Source organism: Danio rerio, chromosome 2 (genome assembly GCF_049306965.1).
Source record: "Danio rerio strain Tuebingen ecotype United States chromosome 2, GRCz12tu, whole genome shotgun sequence".
Classification (NCBI taxonomy): Eukaryota; Metazoa; Chordata; class Actinopteri; order Cypriniformes; family Danionidae; genus Danio; species Danio rerio.
The window spans coordinates 51030940-51047500 of record NC_133177.1 but is presented as its reverse complement, the minus strand read 5'-3'; the positions used below and the strand labels follow the sequence as shown (position 1 = coordinate 51047500).

The following is a 16561-nucleotide window of genomic DNA, read 5'->3' as shown; positions in this document are numbered from 1 at the left end:
TAATAAAAAATAACAGAAACATTATCAATTATTCATTTAAGATTGTATCCTTTCTTTTGTATTTTTTCATTTATTGGGCTGTTTTTATTAAGTTTTTGTTTTTATTTTTTTCTCTTTCCCTTTCATTTTTGTTACTCTTTCTGGGTGCTACATTTGTTCATTACTCCATTTGCTATTTGTAATGAATGTAAAAACCCATTAACGAAGCATGCAAAAAATTATGGAAGTATATAAAAAATTATTTAGAAGTTATTAGCAAAACAAAGTATAACAAAACAATAATTTTATAATCATAATTAACTTTTCAGGTAGTATTAAAAAAAATTTATTAAACCAAAAGTTTATTGAACAAATATAATAAAACCATCAACATCTTAATAGTAAGGAGCTTGTAGAGTGATCAAAATGACAAATGTGACAAAAATAAACGTAATTAGCAAAATAACTTACATTAAAATAAAATATTACACAGAAACTTAAATAAAACAAACAAAAAATAATTAAAAAAAGCATAAATATTCATTCATTACTTTTCCTTTGAAAAGGAAATGAACCGCCAACTTATCCAGCATCTGTTATACACAGCGGATGCTCTTCCAACTACAACCCAGTACTGGAAAACACCCATACACACTCATTTACACTCATATCCTACAACCAGTTTAGTTTATTCAATTCACCTATAGCACAGTCCACCTATTCTTTGGATTGTGGGGAAAACCAGACCACCCAGAGGAAACCCACACCAACACGAGGAGACAATGCAAACCACACAGAAATGCCAACTGACCCAGCAGGGACTCGATCCAGTGACTTTCTTGCTGTAAGGCGACAGTGCTAACGACTGAGCCACCGTGTCGCCCATAATAAAAGCAAAAAATATTCTAATAATAATAAATTTGTACTGTTACAGAAAATGTTAAGGAGTTATTTTAAGGAGGTAGAAAAAAGACAAACAAATAAACCGATCACAAAATAATATAATAAAAAATCCTATTTTATTTAAAATTCTTCAAATACAATTCTTCAGAATAATAAATAATCACTGTATCTTCTTTCCTGTTTGACACTAAAGATGAACTTTTTAACAGCACAACATACTGTAATAAACACCAGATAATGGTGTAGACCAATCGCAGAGCTTGCATTTGTAATTTAATTGCATTACCACTATAAAACATGCGACTGGCTTCTCCTGTTCTGGTTCATTCCCTGAATCTACCAGCAGACCAATAAAAATGCCCTGTTCTCATTGCTATAACAGTAATGAGTGCATGGGGAAACCCTCCGCTCTAATGCATCTGCAGTCTGACGGGCTGTCACTCAATCCATTAGTGGAGTATTGATTAACAAGACCCATCAGAGTCGGAGAAATTCATCTGATGAGTTTATGGATGTACAGTAACCTCTGGTGAACTCATAGGCTGAGATGAGGAGTGTGTGTGTCTGTGTGTGTGTGTGTGTGTGTGTGGGTGTGAATGATGGTCAGTGTAGACGGTCATTAACCTGCTCGTCGTCACGTCTGTCTGCACTGACCGAAATAAATCCTGTGTCTGGGGCTAAATGCTCAATTATTTCCGCAACCTGCACTTTCGGAGAGAGTTACACATGTGCGCACGGTGGAGGGATGATATGTGGATGAAAATACAGGCCTGAAAGAAATTTGGGGAAGTGAATGAGTTTTTGTTAAATGCAACATTGCAAAATAAAATTGAATAATAAAATATTTTAAAAATGATAAACATAAATAAATGAATAAATAAATAAGTAAAAACTGTAATGACAACAAAACAGTTTAATTATTGAATTTAGAATTATTCTAAGTCTTTTAATAATAATAGTAATTAATGCTTTAGCACATAAATTAAAACGTTTGTTTAGTGTTCGTGCTGAAATTGATTTGTATGACAATGTAAAAAGTGTGTCCCATTCGCACTCATTTGATCTAAAGCAGGTCTGTAGTAGGTACTGTAGATGTCAGACAAACACTGAGCGAGAGGTCGGGTTGGTTTATTCAAAGGGAAAATAGCAGAGAGTCGAATGTCGGCCAGAGTCCCACACACACAAACACACGGTGAAATGTTAAGCCCCTCAGGGTTTGTGCTCCTCCACCATCAGACACTGAGAACCCTGATCGATTCATCACTGACGATTTCACAGGTGAAGAAAAGCCAAACACTATTAATGAACTGTTCCAAAGACTATAGATATATACAGACGCTTCACTGCCATTACAATGAATAAAGGAAAAGTTAAAAGCTTAGCATGACACTTTCCACAACACAAACATGGAACTTTCCTATCTTCTATTATAGATGTTGTTTAATATTTCAATATTTTGTGATATTGAACATGCAAAATACCAATATTGTGGGCAAAATACTGAGAAATAGGGCTGCACAATATATCGCTTCAGCATCGATTTCGTAATGTGAAATAGTCACATCGCAGGATATGCAATGTTGAGTTGAGTATAGATCGTCAACAATTCAGAATACAAGAGATTTGTGGATTCATGGCAAAGTATAACCATGACAGAGTAAAACTTTATCCTTTGCATCTGTTTTAAAGGCATTTCAAGAGCATTCGGGCACAATAACATAAAACATTTGTAATAATAATAAAGAAAACTTTTACTGACTTATTAATACAGTGAAGACCATACAGTGTTATTTTATATTTCATTATTCAATTTCTATAGCTGAATACTGTTTGACTCTCCAGATAAACACAAAACACTGAAATACATGAAATTTGTTTATTATTTTTATACATGATTCGCATCCTTACAAAAACACCCCAATTTATCTAAATTAAGGATTATTTTCCCCTAAATAGAGCTACTGTAGGGGGTGAAATTGTTTTCATATTGCAATATATATATAAATAAATAAAAATACATAATAAATACATATAATTATCACAGGAAAACAAAATATTGCAATGTCATTTTTTGCAATATTGTGCAGCCCTACTGAAAATAATAATTTTTATCATTGAAGCTGTGCTTTTTAAGAATATTCACATTGAGTTTCATAACAACACTAAATGTTTGGAGACTTAATTGCTTAAATACTCATAGGTGATGTTAATTTATTTATTAATGTCTAATAACCTGTTAAAATTGTAGTCATAAACTGATTACAAGTCATAATCGTTTTATTAATGAATTTGTTTTTATTAAAAATAATTAAAAACTATTAAAATCCTCTTTTGAACTATTAAAAGTATTTTTTTTAAACTAATACTAATTTAGTAACTGTAATAAATCTGGCCATTTCTGACTGTTGATTATATTGCATTAACTAACATTAGACCTTATTGTAAAGTGTTACCTGTTGTGCTTAATAATACTTTTGCAATTAAATGTGGTTGAAACGATTATTAACTCCGAACATGGTATATACAATAAAGCAATACACAAAGTATTTGTTTTGTAATATATCTGTTGAAGTAACCATTTTTTTGCAGCTTCGGTCAATATTGTGATAATACTGCATGATAAAGGCTTTAGCATTTAATCACAACATGTAAATTTAATAACGTCAAGAATAATTCTATATATTAAGCAACACAACTTCTTAGCTGATTGGTAACATATCCACCATTTCCCACACATGGCTGCTGTATTATTAATGTTAAATTATATGTTGCACTTCTGGTTTGGGGAACTTCCATTTAAAAGGGCTACAAAAATTATCCACAACAGGGAGAGAGACAGGGGAATTTGGCTTTGTTCTTCATTTTAGCATGAAAATAAAGTTACGCCTGGTATTTTAATGTGATATTAGTAACACAAGAATATTTGTGGTCAAAGCTCTTTTGAGTTCAGTTCATTTCATCCCCCAGATTATTTTCACTTTAGATTCTCTACAGTACAGTAACATTTAAAACATCCAAAGTTCTGCCATGAAAAGACTCAGTTTGAGTTTTTGCTTGGGGTTATTCAAGGTCTGCTGAAAGTTATTCTAATAAGTCAGTCTATAAAAATAATCTTTAAAGTATGAACTGTGAAAATAATGACACCTCATTTTAAAAACTTCACTGATTGCTACAATTGAAAACAGCCTTAAAAGTAATAAAGGCATTCACCAAACAATGGAAATATCCTAATGATTTACTTACACTTGTGTGGTTTAAGTGGTGTCTTTCTTGTTGAACACAAACAAGATTTTTTTAATGACAACCCAGGTCGGTTCAAAAGCCTAGTGGATAAGTGCGCACACATAGCACCTTGGTGATAGTGGTGACCCAACTTTGATTCCCAGCTTGAGGTTCTATGCGGACCCTTCCCCTCTCTCTGCTTCAAATGCTTTCTTGTCTGTCCTCCACTATCCTATTCCACTAAAAGGTGCAAATCCCTTAAAAAACAACAACTAAACAACAACCCAGGCTCATTGTGGTTTTGTACCACTATATACATGTCTGGAGAGAGCCAAATGCGTTCCAGCAATTACGTCTTTTTGCAGTTTTTATTTTCACAAATCCACCAGAGGCCGCTGTGTATGCTTTTTGAGATCACAAATTTCTCTTGCGAGTGCCATTCATGCCTGTTGTTCTCGCTTAAATACACCAGAGTCTGCTGTGTATGCTTTTTGAGATCTTAAATTTCACTTGCGAATGCCATAGATGCCTGCCTTTCTCGCGTACATCCACCAGAGGCCGCTGTCGACAGACTGACTGATTGATCGACTGACCCAGCCTCCTCCTTCCCTAAACCCAACCAATAGTGTTTTCAAAAGCACTGATTGACCAGCGCTCACCCACTTTCTTTAAACCCAATCGACAGTGTTTTAAAAAAGTAATTTTAGAAACAGAAAAGCCCTCGCGGTAGCCTCATTTTACCACATTTTCAGACTTTACCACATTGTCACCCTGTTATTTACTTGTTAATTTAATTGTTTTGGCTTATGTTTTGGTCGTACTCGCTTTCTGGAACCATTCTTCACCAGACTCTAAACCCGTCATCTTGGCCAACTCCTCTCTGCGTCTCAACTTCGCTGACGTACATGGCAAGCTACTGGACAAACTGGTAACAGCGGGAAAGCCGTCCATATGGAGGTAAGCGATTAGCTGGTAATTGCAAAAGCAACGGTATTATATTACCCTGTATTGTTTGTTTTAAAGACCAAATGCAGCCATACATACTTCTGGGTACATAATTTGCGATCTCCAGAAATGTATATAGGGCTACGTTTTCAGAATGAGCTTATGTTGCTAAATAATGTTAGGAAAAAATAAATAAAAAATACTATGGCAGTCATTGGCTCAATTAATCTCTTAAGTATATATTTGAGTCCAACTAAAGAAAGAAACACAAACAGGTTTGGAACAAGTAGAGCATGAGTATGTTTTGTGTGAATTATAACCTTAAGTAACATAGCTAAGACTATTATTTAGACTTAATGTCTAATACAAATTAATTCACTTTCTAGGACTGGACAATAATTTAGCAGTTGCTGGCTAAATCAAAGAGCAGAAGATTCTAGAAGTGAGCAGTAAGCTACGCAGCATGTTAAAAACAAATAAAACACACACGTACTCGACTGTGATCTGGCCAATCAACGAGAGCGTGGCTGGTATTCTGTAAGCTGAAGTTTCTACCATCTGTTTAAGACATTAGTAAAGCTAAGCCTCGGTGACAGGACGAAGACTCGAATAAATCTCTCTCGAAACTCTCTGACTTTATTGCCTTCTGCGTTTCTGATACTGTGTTGTGTGCAGCTGAAAAAAGACTGATAAAGAGTCTCACACTAAAAAAAGAGAGTTCACTACTTAACTGAAGCTTGCTAAACCCTAATGGGCTATATGCACGCATTACTTCCGCGTTTTGTCTAAGGCCGCGGTCCAGCTTCCGGTCTGGGTGATTTTAGGCGGAGGTAAACAGTATTATGGCAGAGTCGTCAATATTTACTCGCTGTTTGCGAGTAAATTATGGTCAACGATGTGCAAATGATTGTCCGGATGTGCTCTACAACACCGCAGAGCAAAGCTTGAGAAAGGTTTCAAGTTTTATGCATCTTCCTACCTGTGCAATTATGAAGGTAAGTTCAGCTAGCATGAAGGCTAACTTTAGCGTTAATACTCTTACGATCCGTCCATCTGCAGCTTTATCACGTAAGTAAAAATAATCATATGTGTAGGTAATTCTGTCTCAAAGTGTCAGGTAAAAACAGGGCAGGAATAAGATCTCAGTGAGAGCTCATTACTACCGATAGATCTATGAAGAAATCGGAGTCTCCTTACCAGCTGAGAGTAGGACAGCATACATGTGAAATTCTGTCCCATTCATACTTTTACTGTTCTAAAGTGACCACCACTGTTCAGTTCGGATAATTACAGAAACACAGATGCTGTCTTAGCTTGTAAGCATGATTATTGAGCAAGATATAAAATAATACATATAAAAGAATAAAATAATACAATGCCTTTCCATCCACAACAGACAAATAGTACTGTGTCAATGCTGAGATTTATTGCTGAAACAGTGGAGATGACAGATGCAGTGTAACAGTGTAGATAGCATGCTTTCTATTTAGTCTATAACATTGTAATTAAATGGGAGGGTGACCCAAAACAATAAGGTGTCATTAGTTAATTTCACATCAACAATTTGTCTATTTCAATATTTATTAGTTTTTTATGTTAATGAACAAATGCTTATTCATTGTGCTTGTTAACTCACAATGTAATAGCTTATGTTAACAAGCATGACTTTGGATTTTTATTCATTAGTAAATTAGTTTAACAACGCTAACTATTAAATATTAAATAGTTATTTTAATAGTGAATAAATACATTAACTAATGAAACCTTATTTTAAAGTGTGACTAAAGGGAGCTACTTTTAAATAATTTAAATAATGATTTACTGTGTAGTATAATCTGATGATATTGCTGCAGATGCCTTTCAAAAGAAGATATTTTGAAGAAAGCTGAAAACCTGTAACCATTGACTTCCATAGTAGGAAAAAGAACTACTATGACTCAGTGGTTGCAAGTTTCCAGCTTTCTTCAAAGTATTTTTGTTTGTGTTAAACATCAGAAAGAAACTCAAAACAGGTTTGGAACAAGTGAAGGAAATAGAATTTTCAGTTTTGAGTGATCTGCCTTTAATGACTCTTTAAAAACCTATTAATATTCTTGTTTCTGTTTTCTAGGTAACATTATGAGATTCAGAGCTAGAAAATTTTATGTGTTACTTCATCCTGGAGCGGACATCCGTCAGAAGATCCATGCCATCGTCTGCTAGTTAATAGCTCCTGCTCTTGTGTGGCTGAGAGTGGGATATGCAAGCATTTGGTTGCTTTGCTTTTCCAGAGAGCCCATTACTCTGAAATGTGTAATGTGTGTTTTTGCATGAACAATTTTTTGGAATGGATCAATTATGTGTTAAGTTCCATGAAACAGGGGGGTGATTTATTTATTTATTTAATACGTATAAGCCCAAATACCTCTCTATGCACAAGTTACAGAAGAAGCACCTGATTCAAGAAAATAACTGATTGAATGTTATTGTTTCTGTTCATCTGAATAAAATATTTTTTTCAAAATGTTACATTTTTTTGACAATTTTTATTTCAAATTATATACAGTGAATTATATTTTATATGTACAGTGAATAAAATAAAGGTCTTTATTCTGAATTTAAAAATTGCACTTAGAAAGTAGCTTAAGAAATGTTTATGTATATTAATGTTCGGGTTTTTTTACTTCAAAGGCAATGAAAACAAACTATTATTTGCCATAAAAGCTCCTTTCTTTAAATGTCTGCATCCGGTTGGCACTCGAGCCTCGATCAGTTTGCTAGACTGAAATTGTCAGCTACACTCTTGTTTTTTTCTGTTTCTGTAAAATTCTCACGTTTAATATCAACAACCCACCTCTTCTGCACGACTTTGTCTTTTGGAAACGTGTGGAAACTAAGGTAAGAGTTCAATTTCTGACGCTGTGCATTGCTGAACACAGCAGTGGTATCTACAAGTTCTCACGTCTTTGAAATGACACTTTTAAACGTTTAGATGTCATATTTATGTAGCTGACATAAACATATATAAGTGGGCTATAATGGCATAAAACATTAAGACAACTGTCCAAAACATTACTCGTTTTTATCAGTAGCGCTCCTGTTATAGTACTGTACTGTACGATCGGCGGAAGTAGGCTCGGGGTCTTAAATTTTACCGGAAATGCGTCACGCGCCGCCGTGCATAGAGCCCATTCCACCTTATTAATCAATCAATCAGCAACATTTTTTTTTTCAATGTAATTCTACAAGGTTTTTAATTATTCAAAAATTACAAAGTCTCAGTTCATAACACTTTGAAATCTGAAGATCAAAACCAAATTGTTTTATAATTTGTATATGTATGAATCTCTGGATGCATGTATGTACTGTATGTACAGTGGTGTGGAAAAGTGTTTGCCCCCTCACTGATTTCTTTTTGTGAATGTTTGTCACACAAATATTTAACATCAATGAGAACATTAATGTTTCAGATCATCAAACAAATTTTTATATTAGCCAAAGATAAAACAAGTAAACGGATCATGCAGTTTTTTATTATTAAGTGAAAACATAATACAAAACTACATAGCTGTTGTGACCGCCAGCAGCGTTTTCTCCGCTGAAGATTACTTTCCAACGAACTACAACTCCCAGAACTCTTTGCACTCATCAACACCTGCAGCACGTCACAATATGCCGGACACTCACACACAGTCACAGCTGCCGCTCGTTTTCTCTTATTACAAGAAATGAAAAGACACCTCACTTTCACTCACACATTGCTGAGTCTTGTTTCTACCACGACCATTACTAAGCATTTCTCTTGGTTTGTTTTTCCCCTGTTTTGATTCTAGCCTGTTTTCTGCGTAGTCTGACCTCTTGCCTGTATTTTGACAACGTTTATTGGATTACCCCTGTACTACTGTTTTGCTCCAGTATTTGACCTTTGCCTGCACAATCTTGCCTTAAATTAACTGCATTTGGATCTGCAAGTCTTTTTGTCAGCATCCACTTCGTGACAATAGCCCTGTGTGAAAAAGTGTTTGCCCCTAAACATAATAGCTTTGTATGTCTGCTCTGTGTGTCAAGTTGGTGAAAAGAATTAGTGTATATATAATATAACAATGCATTACATGTTATATGTGTTTGAAATATTTTGTTAATAATAATATTAAATAAATAACTTTACACTAGAAAATAAGTAAACAAGGTAACACTTTACTTTGATGATCCAATTGAGTATTAGTAGACTGTCTGCTTAATATCTGCTGATATACTCCTTCAATAGACATTTTACTAACAATAAGAAACTTTGCAACATGCCAACTTACACCAACCTAACAGTCTACTTATAATCTAATGAGAATTAGCTGGCATGTAGATGCAATGTAACTTAAATTCAACAAACAGACCATTAAAATAAAGTGACCCACAAAATAATATACTAATATCTAATAAAACCCACTGTAATATAATTTTTCTGCAAAATAAACTATATGTGTGCAACGTATCCAGCCACTGACATTTAAGACTTGATAATATACTTCAAAATTGTCAACGGAATCAGATTCATCTATAAATGTAATGATCCTCTAGAGGGCACTCCATCCTGCACCATTTCTATTCACTCGGACTACATTTCCCACAATCAGAGTGCATTGATTACAGCTCCACCTGATTCCCATTATCCTACCACTCTCATACACACACACTGTTTTGCTGTAGCAGACATTTCTGTGCATTTTCCTTGTTCATTGTTTTGCCCTGCCTGGTTATAATCTTGGACTGTTCCCCTTGTTTTTATCATTGTTTGCTGCCTTCCCTTACTTCTTGCCTGTTTATTGAATTACCCTGTAAATTGTCATTTACTGGTGATTTGACCTTATTTTTTTTTAGCATCATTTCTATTTAATAAACTGCATTTGGGATCCTCAAACTCTGTTATCATGCTCATTACATTCCAGAAAGCAATAAAAGTGGGTAATGGATATAAACGTGTATGTGTGTTCAGCGGGTCTGTGCATGTAAAGGGTGTGTGAGCTGAGAACGCTGTGTGAAAGGTGTGACGAGGCTCTAGTGCGCATGTGCAAATAATGAACTGTACACCAGGGGTAAGAATAATAAGAGAATCAGGCTGAAGGATAAAAGACAGAAGTGTTTATGGCTGCTGTGTGATACGGGCTGAGCTGAGCGAGTCGAGTTACATTCACCCCAACTAACCCCACTCACCCCTACCTGTCACCTTCAGCAGAACAGCCGAATGGGGGCTCAGTCCACATGACATACATACATGTAAGGGCGTGTAGGACATGTAATGGCAATTCTGTGCCATTTTAAAACGCTTCATAAAAGTTTAAGAGGCTTGCAGATGGAGGAACTGAGCTCTGGAGAACTTCACAAAGACTTGAAGTGAACCTAACATTATAATACTGTAGAATGACTGTAATAATATAACTCTTTAGTAGTTTTAAACATTGAAAACAACAGAAAATGTTATTTTAATGCACATAAAAGTATATGAATGATGTTTTGTGCACATATTGGAAAGAACATTCGGTAACGGTCCATTAGTTAATGTAAGTTATTGTATTATTAACATGAATAAACTATTAGTAATACATTTATTACTGTATTTAATAATCTCTTTTAACATTAGTTAATGTTATTTAAGTTAAATGGTGTTAGTTCATGTTAGTTCATGATAACTAAATAGTGCATAAACTAATGTTAACAAGTACAACTTTGGATTTTTAATGATGCATTGGTTAATGTTGGACTAAGATTAATAAATGCTGCACATGATTATACTTCATTAATGTTAGTAAATATTTTAATTAAAATTAACTAATGGACAATTATTCCAGTGTGTTTTACTGAACATTTGTATTTGGTTACCCATTATTCTAAATATTTTTTCATGCTCAACTGAATAACGAAACTTGGTAGTGAATAAGCAGTAAAGACAGCGATTATATTGTAATCGGCAAAGATTCCCAGAATAAATTGAACACATTTAATTAAACAGCTACAACACATGCAAGTAAAGAAATAATATTTTTTCTTTGCATGTGTTGTTGGTATTTTTTTTCCCAGGGTGAAAAGCCTTGAGTTGCGCATGGAACTGGAGGAAATGCGTTTGAAACAGGATCCTCAGACAGAATGCACTATAGACAGCCCTGTCAGTGAAATCAGAGAGGCTACAGAGAAAGTCATTCCTGATCGTCACTCGGCCTTATAACAGCTGAGAGAGAGAGAGAGAGATGCACTCTCTCCAACACTGGTATGGCAGGTCGTTTCGGTCACTACATAAGCATATAAGCATTGCTACAGCACACACACACACACATACACACACGCGCACGCACGCACGCACTCACACACACACACACACACACACACACACACACGTGTTCCAATCACCTCAGGTTTCTATACCTATGTAAACGTACATTTTATATATTTTCAGGTGTTTACAGTTTATTTGTTATGAATTACATTATGAGATAATTAATTCTGATTTGTTGATTTTGATGTTAAAAAAATTTGTGCAGAGTGAATTTATTGACATTTTAGTAGTTTGAAACAATATATTGTATAGGAAATATAGGAAATTATATATATATATATATATATATATATATATATATATATATATATATATATATATATATATATATATATATATATATATATATAGACACAGTTAAAAATCAGAATTATTAGCCCCCTTGTTTATTTTTTCCCAAATTAGAGATCCAGAGAGAACATTTTTTTAACACATTTCTGAACTTAATAGTTTTAATAACTCATCTCTAATAACTGATTTATTTTATCTTTGTCATGATGACAGTAAATAATATTTGACTATATGTTTTTTAAGACACTTCTATACAGCTTAAAGTGCCATTTAAAGGCTTAACTATGTTAATTTGGTTAACTAGGCAGGTTAGAGTTATTAGGCAAGTTATTGTATAACGATGGTTTGTTCTGAAGTCTATCAAAAACTAAATAGCTTAAAGGGGAAAAATTAAAAAATTAAAAATTGCTTTTATTCTTGCCGAAAAAAAAAAGACTTTCTCCAGAAGAAAAAATATTATCAGACATACTGTGAACATTTCCTGGGAACTATTTGGCGCTCTCCAGACATTTATATAGGGGTACGCAATCAAAACGAGCCAGGGTGGATTAAACAAGAAGTGTCCACTCATGCCTGTTAATTGGCTGACGTTCCCTTTTACAGCTGAAATTCCGGAAAAGCAAAAAGGGCTAAACTCAGCCCATCTACAGTTTCAGGACGTTTAGCTGACTGTTCAAGCATAGACAGAAATCTAGAAGTCTAAGAGCCGCCTGACTTCTATCAATTTATACCATAAAAAATCTGTTTAGCTTGTAGTTGTTGATTGCAACAAGAACATTTTAGCAATATCGCATTGCATCACTCATTTGCTGAGTAAACATGCTAAACAGCTGTCGTACAGATGGCTGCAGACAAACAAATACTGTCTAAAAGAACAAACAACTGCATGTGAATAAAATTATTAGCCCGGATTAAATGATGGTATGTGTGTGTGTGTGATTGAGGAGGGTCTCGTGTGTGTGTGTGTGTGTGTGTGTGTGTGTGTGTGTGTATAGTGTCAGCCACTGCTGTCCCTCACAAACAGACTCTCTTTGTACTTGCGCTTACTTACAGTTTACTGAAGGACGGGTTTTACAATCTGTACGTGTCACAGTCAAACTCAAATTAACTGAATTCAAAATCACGCTTTCTGTAAGAATCAATTAAATTAAGCTTAAATTATAAGATGTTAAGTCATAATTATAACATATTAAGTTATAGAGTCAAAATTATGAGCTAAACTGTGAAATGTATATATAAGCATGAATATATTGCATAAAATATTTGTTTATATATATATATATATATATATATATATATATATATATATATATATATATATATATATATATATATTCATATATAATACAAATCATATACATATTTTAATAAAAAAAAATTCTATTATTTTGTATTTTACGTACATTATATGCGTGTATTTATATAAATAAATATGAATAAACATAATTATACACAATGCACAGGTATTCATTCATTCATTTTCCTTTGGCTTAGTCCCTGATTATCAGCGGCTGCGCCACTTTGGAATGATCCTCCAACTAATTCAGCATATGTTTTATACAGCGGATGCCCTTCCAGCTGCAACCCAGTACTGGAAAACACATCTATTCACATTCATACACTAAGGACAATTTAGCTTACCCAATTCACCTACAGCGCATGTCTTTGGACTATGGGGGAAACCGGAACACCCAGAGGAAACCCACACCAACTTTTCTTTTCTATATATTATGATGTTTAACAGAGCAAGGAAGTTTTCTCAGTCTGTCTGATAATATTTTTTCTTCTGGAGAAAGTCTTATTTGTTTTGTTTTGTTTTTTCCGGCTAGAATAAAAGCAGTTTTTTAATTTTTAAAAACCATTTTAAGGTCAAAATTATTAGCCCCTTTAAGCTATATATTTTTCAATAATTTTCCGAACAAACCATCGTTATACAATAACTTGCTTAATTACCCTAACCTGCCTAGTTAACCTAATTAACCTAGTGAAGCCTTTAAATGTCACTTTAAGCTGTATAGAAGTGTCTTGAAAAATATCTAGACAAATATTATTTACTGTCATCATGCAAGGCAAAGATTAAATAAATCAGGTATAAGAAATTAGTTATTAAAACTATTATGTTTAGAAATGTGTTGAAAAAATCTTCTCTCCGTTAAACAGAAATTGTGGAAAAAAAAACAGGGGGGCTAATAATTCAGACTTCAACTGTATATATTATGTTAATACAAACAAGTTTATCTAGGATGTGATTAATTGTTTGACAGCACTAGTTTAAACAAAACATTACAACATGAGCTAAAATATCAAATATGACATTTTCAAAATTATAAGTATTGTCAGAAATATGTTATGCCAATAAAGTCATGACTTTCTCAGAATTAGTTTTTGTCAACTCACAATTCAGACTTATGTTCTAAAATTGACTCATTTGTTACATTAGTTTAGAACACATTTGTAACCATTTTTAATATTAAATCAGTCAATGGACACTGGAAGGACAAACAAGCAACAAACGATAAATCACGAAGAATACCGGACAAGGAATAAATTAAATGAAGGGGTATATATACACAGGAACATAATGACACTGATTGCACACAGAGGACGAACACAGGTGAAGATGATTTACATAAACACATGGCGGGAACTGGAACAAAGGAGCACATGGGGAAAGGTCACATGATGAAAACAAACATACAAGGAAGACAGGGTGTGACACATAGTCATTGAGAAATGTCTTGCTGTTTTTCTAATCAATCCTGAGGCCTAGATCTGTGGGCAGTTTCTGCATTTAACACCTCAGAATATCTTAGCCACCATAAAGCAACTATTCAAAACACTCCAGCATCAAGCATTTCCTTAGAATTTCCTTGTAAAGCTGCTGTTGTCTTTTTTTCTGTGCACCTATTGCTTCATCATGTGAGCACTACAGTTCGCTGGCTGTGAAAGAGAGAAACACGAGGAGTCAGATCTTGGTCAGCTGTCATGTTGACTGTCACTCCCTGTGCCAAATCGTTTCTCGTTAACGCTTTCTTTGCCTTTTTATTTTGTTCTCTCCCTCTAAATCCTCCAAGGGCTTCTCTCGGTGTTGCGTTTGTTGTCGTTGTCTCACGCCTGTCAAGATTTCCTTACACATTTCTCACGCGACCACACGCCTGGCTCATCCAGAGCGAAGCGCTGTGTTAAAGGTCACGGAGCTGCTGTCTGCCGTAATTAATGTCATTCGGATGTGTGCATCACACATCACTCCACACACAGATGTTTGTGTGCTTGTCACTTTCCTATGAAGCCCTTAGTTTCCATCACATAAAACTACAGCATGTTTTGAGTTTCACATGAAGGCATTTTTATATTTGCAGTTCGGGTGCTGCAACTGAGCGACTATTGAGGATAATCGGGCGATAAAGCCTTCTTAATGGTTTGAAATTAAAATAAAACATTGTAGATGTTAGTTTTAAGGACATCTATAAGCTACTGTGCACCCAAAACAGTGACAAATATAGTGTTTAGTGAATATAAACTTGATATAAACATTATTTTATTTAACATAAATATTTTCTTTTTATGACCTGTAACCAATTGACTTTCCCAACATGGAAGTCAGCTGTTACAGGTTGTCAACTTTCTTCCAAATATCTTCTTTAGTGTTCAATTGAAGAAAGAAACTCATAAAGGTTTGGAACCACTTGAGAATGAGTAAAAAGTGAGTACATTTTTATTTTTGGTTGAACTAAGTTAGATTTATTTGATTAAGATGCCTGAAAATTCCTATTATAATAACATGGTGTCTCTGATTAAATTGAAAAAGTTCATTTCGGTAACACTTTAGAATAACTATCCATTAGAACTAGTTAATAGATCATTAATAAACTGTTAGTTAATAGGTAAGTAAAATGTTCAAAATGAACAAGTAAATGTTCATTATTTATAACTGTGCCTTATAGATAGGCCCACACGGAATCTGTGTGCGCTGAATTCCGCAGATTTTCCGCAGAATTCCGCAGATTTTTAGCCCGTCATTAATTCTGTTTATCTACTTGAGTAAATGTGTATAAATCTATATTTATTCAGTTTTTAAACTATTTATAGTAATATTATTGACTAATATGGAGATGTTCATCTGATTTATTAATTACTAACTACTAATTATTATTAATTATTTTCTGTCTTTCAGTAGAGATATTATATGAGAGACTTTTATTATTGCATTTTAAACATTAAATAAAAACATTAAAAAGATAATATTTTTTATTTAATATATTACAGTTTTAGGTTTGATACTTCCAAAATCATTCCGCAGAAATCCACAGATTTTCTGCAAAATTCCCTGAAGAAATAGCAAAATAGCGGATTCCGCAGATTCCGTCTGGCCCTGCTTATAGATGGCCAATAGATAACTTACAAGCTGTTAGTTAGCAAGTTCTAAAACACTTGTTAGCTGCAATAATTTAGAACTATACCTAATAAATTAGGGTCCCACTTTATATTAAGCGGCCTTAACTAATATGTACTTTCACAGGAATTAATAGTTTGTTACAATGTACTTATTGTGTAAATACATGTATTTACTGTGTACTTATGCTTGGTTAAATACCTGTATGTAATTACATCTGTAATTAACTTTTGTAATTACATTTGTAAATACACTGTTGACCATCCCTTACACCTTAACCCACCCTTAAACCTACCCATACCACCAAACCTACCCATAACCCAACCCCTATCCCAACTCAAAAGTACCACAAGTGTTCTCAAATACATTATAAACACAGTTAGTTTATTGTATTTATTTTTTTGACGTAAGTAAATAGTAGTTAAGGACACTTAATATAAAGTGGGACCTAAATTAGTAATAGATGATGAACAAGCTGTTAGTAAATTACTTACTTGTATTGTTAAGTATCAGTTAATAGTTTA

General features: G+C 33.9%; 1 protein-coding gene across 2 annotated transcripts in view; it reads right to left on the bottom strand.

Moving 5' to 3' along the window:
* Positions 1-16561, bottom strand: part of mbnl1 (muscleblind-like splicing regulator 1) — a gene marked incomplete at both ends in the record, with an annotated part of 85031 nt that overhangs the window by 38231 nt on the left and 30239 nt on the right.